A 4,731-nucleotide genomic window follows, 5' to 3' on the forward strand; every position below is an offset into this window, starting at 1 on the left:
GCTGGAATGGAGACTATGCAGGCGCAAGCAATAATCTGAAGCAGGAGGCCGAGAGCGAAGAATTGCCGAACTAGTGCTCCAGTAAGGCAGCAACCAACAAAGGAGACATCGATCTCCCTACAACCATTTTACAGCCTTTTTCTCTTCTGTCCTCACTCGGTTCAAGCTTGCTTTTCCAGGAAAATGCCCCACTTTTCCACCACTCGCCACAAATTATTTGTTAATGCTCCTTTGGAATCATTCACCTAACTATTTATGAGCATATTTTAAACAAAACTCTTCTTCTTTGGTATTTATTTCATAAACGGTAAATTATAATTGAAATGTTGTTTATAAACTATTATAAGAATTAATTTAAGAAAAATAGATAAATACGAGAGATAAAATAAAAAACCACATTAAATTAGTTTTTATATTAAAATAATAGTTGTATAGTTTGTTATATTTTCAGTTATATATACCAGTTTTTCATCAATGAGAAGTCAGTCAAATTTTATCATTCGAGTGGCTCCGACCTACTCCCAGCCACCCTTTTGGACTGGATCCCGGCATTGACTCGCGAGTCAAGGCCGTTATTAAAAAAACCAAAAGGGCAAACAGTCTCACTCACTAAAGCTAGGGAAAAAAACTAATCCATGTGTCTCGCAAGCCCCCTCAAGATCTGTCCCTCAGATGCAAAGATGAAAGTAAAAGGAATAATATTGAAGAAGAGAAAAGAAGTCAGGCCAAGAAAAACAAGAAGAGAAAAGAAGAGGAAGAAGTTATCATAAAAGAAAATTAAATCTAACAACAGGATCGAAACTACATTATTAGAGAAAATGAGAGGAAAAAATCCAATATTTTTCTACAGCTTTCATTAGGACATTCTTGGACATGGCTTGTGGAACTTAATTAATATATAATATCTGGAGGAAATCATCAGGGTAAATTGGAAGATTCTAGTTCAACTGTAAATGAAATAGTGCTACTCTCTTTTTCTATGTTAGCTTTTGCTAATTCAAGATCTCTTGTCAAGCAATCTTTTCAGCCAATCTTCTCAGAATCTTAGATAGGTAGAGCATCATCATGCATAAATTCAAAAAGGTCCAAGAAACATGTTTTTGTCTCTGTCTTATTTGCTGGCAGGGCTCTCCACTAATGGAATTTCATTGGAAATGCGTTTCCAAGCCTGGACATCCTTTCTTATCAAGCCATCTGAGAGTTTTTTTGCTTTGGGTATCAACTTCAGCCATTTGCAGTTCAAGGTCACATCCTACCCTGACCATTATTTGTGGGCACACTATTCATCAACATTGCGGCTGCAAAATCATCTTATTTCCTCACTGACTTGGCAGGAAATTCTTGCATTACTTCGTAATTTTTATGTTAATCCTATTTTTCTTCTTTCTTTTGAAGACTTCTCTGGGTTCTTAGATTCTCACTTTTTTTTCCTAGCTGCTTTTGCAGTCAGTAAAACCTCCTTTATTTTAATTTTAATTTCATTTTGCCTTCTTATTAAAAAAGGGGGAAAATCCATTAAAATTAGAACGTGACCATGGCTAGGGATATGCTCGTTAGCTAAACAAAGAGGAAGAAGAGAGACAGGAGCCTGGTCCTCGCTTTTGGTTTTGCAAGAGGAGTCGTCCAAACCGCCGCCCTGTAGAAGCCATCTCCCTTTTGGATTTTTGAGCAACACCCAATGCGGCACCATCAAAAATTTTAAACAAAAGACTATACTTTTTATGCGCCCTTGGGAAGTGAAAATTGAAAAGAAAACCAAAACATGTAGTTGTTGCGGTGAAATGGTATTAAAGAAACTTATTTCAATGAAATGTGTTGGGAGTTGGAATGCAACTTATTATATATGAGCGTGTTCATTTTTATTCTCAAGTTCTGTATTTAAAAATTTTAAATACTATAAAATTTTATGAGATAATCAAAATCAATAAATTTCATAACATATGAAAATTTTGAAAATATATGTATTAGAGTTAGTTTTATATTGTATACAAATTTATTTTTTAGGTAATATAAATGTTTCAATAACTCCTGCACTAAAGAGGAGTATTTTTGGTTAAGATAGAAGTTAAAAAGTCAAATTTAACAATTAACTAACCATTTAAATGAATAAAAATGGAATCCGAAATCTATATGTATATATATAGGAGAGATTTGTATAATTTACGTTTCAAATTTTGAGAAGATTTATATATGTTTTCAAAATAAAAAGGATATTTTTGTGATTTAGGTAAACCGAAAGGACAATTAATGTCTTTTACTTATTTAATTATTGTCTTATTGGTTTGACTGCTCTCTAACTATTTGAATCATGATCTATTAGTCTTTTTGGTTCGAGGTTTGGTCCAACTTTAAAACATTACTTATTATTGTGAGCCCTCCACCTCAGGCTTCTTTACTGATTGCTCCAGCCCTTTTAAAAAGCTTCAAAATAATTAAATTACACAAAGTAAAAAGTAGGTTAAAAATGATTAAAAACAATATATATGTAAGAAAAAATGCAACTTATTTTCTCAAAATATCCTTATTTATAGAAGGTGTGAGTGAGAGAGAATGAGTAAAAAAAATATAAGAAAAAATGAGGTGAAAAAATGGAGAAAGAAATATATAATTAATTAGAGATAAAACAAATAGCCCCCCATGCTTAATAGAGAAACCAAGCTTAGTATAGCTAGAAATCAAATCCGGCGTAGCAATAATTCGGTTTCTATTCAGAGTCCAGACACAATAACACCGAATGATAACGTCAGGAGTAATTTCCAATAAGAAACACAAGAATGTTGGCAATTCCATAAATGTATAAATACGATGAAAAGTGGCAGGCGGCCTCGTAGCATCATAAACACGTGCAGTCAACATTCCTCGTAATATTAACATTAATAAATACAAGAACAATCAATGCCCCTAATCTAATTGTATAATACATCATTACAAAATAAACCAACCAAATTCGGATCCACCCGTTCGCCTCAAGACTCCCAATGTCAATGCTTTCTTTTGTTCAGCAGATGTCTGCTTCCAGGGTGAAACCAGCTTACACTCATTTGAATTACGTTGCTCAAGAGAATCTTACTTCTGAAAAAATTTGGATTGTTGAAATCAACGAACAAACCAATTTGTACGCTGAATCTGCAAAATCTACCAATAAATTATATTTACCAACGACTCAGGTGTTCGTTTTTTGTGAAGGAAGCAACAAACGAAGTGCCATTGTAAAACACCCAATTTTATTCGGGCCCCACAAGAAATATTAAATGTAAATGAAACAAATTAAAAAAAAAAAGAAATGAAACAAATAAAAAAAAAACGATTAATATCCTCCTTGATTCTTTCTTGGAAGGTTTGAGAAATCCTCCATATGACAAATTAAAAAAGAAAAATTAAATAAGAATATTCCTCTTACAATAAATGGCAATAAAATGAGGGAAAAAGACAGAAAAATGCACCTCCAACTCCAAAAGCCCAGAAACGTCCGCCTAATTCCACAAATCCCATTTTGGTACCATGAGACCAAATTGGGATTATTATGTGAAAGGAAAAGACCACATTACCCTTCATTTTAAATATTATTTTTAAAATATCACAGCTCCTACTGGCCGGCCGGTCACCGGACCTTCGGCAGCGGCGGTCACTGGAGCTCCGGCGACCAGCCGACAATTGGTCACCGGAGCTCCGGCGGTGAATTTTTTTTTTTGAAAATTTTTACAACTTCAATATAACGGTTAAAAACTTTTGTAATGCTATTAACAACTTCAGTATAGCAATTAACAACAGCTTTTCTAGAAAATTCAACAAACTCCGGCGACCGGAAACAATTATTTTGAAAATTTTTACAACTTCAATATAACCGTTAACAACTTTTGTAATGCCATTCACAACTTCAATATAGCAATTAACAACAGTTTTTCTGGGAAATTCAACAAACTCCGGCGACCGGAAACAATTTTTTTGAAAATTTTTACAACTTCAGTATAGCGGTTAACAACTTTTGTAACCCTATTAACAACTTCAGTATAGCGGTTAACAACAACAAACTTAGGCGACCGGAAACAATTTTTTGAAAATTTTTACAACTTCAATATAACGGTTAACAACTTTTGTAAGCCTATTAACAACTTCAGTATAGTGGTTAACAACAGGTTTTTGAGTTTGTTAAAGGCATTACTGAAGTTATAAAAAAGCCACTTTTTGAATTTTTCAAAAAACTTGTTGTTAACTGCTATATCAAAATTGTTAACCATTATATTGGAGTTGTAAAATTTTCAAAAAAAACGTAATTGTTAACGTTATACTGAAGTTGAAAATTTTTACAACTCCAATATAACGGTTAACAACTTTTATAATGCCATTCACAACTTCAATATAGCAATTAACAACAGCTTTTCTGGGAAATTCAACAAACTCCGGCGACCGGAAACAATTTTTTTGAAAATTTTTACAACTTCAGTATAGCGGTTAACAACTTTTGTAACCCTATTAACAACTTCAGTATAACGGTTAACAACAGGTTTTTGAGTTTGTTAAAGGCATTACTGAAGTTATAAAAATGTCACTTTTTGAATTTAAAAACTTGTTGTTAACTGCTATATCAAAGTTGTTAACCGTTATATTGGAGTTGTAAAAATTTTCAAAAAAACGTAATTGTGAACATTATACTGAAGTTGAAAATTTTTACAACTCCAATATAACCGTTAACAACTTTTGTAATGCCATTCACAACTTCAATATAGTAAT

The sequence above is a fragment of the Neltuma alba genome, unplaced genomic scaffold (assembly GCF_004799145.2).
Source record: "Neltuma alba isolate B1F8T4 unplaced genomic scaffold, ASM479914v2 tig00005425_pilon, whole genome shotgun sequence".
Lineage (NCBI taxonomy): Eukaryota > Viridiplantae > Streptophyta > Magnoliopsida > Fabales > Fabaceae > Neltuma > Neltuma alba.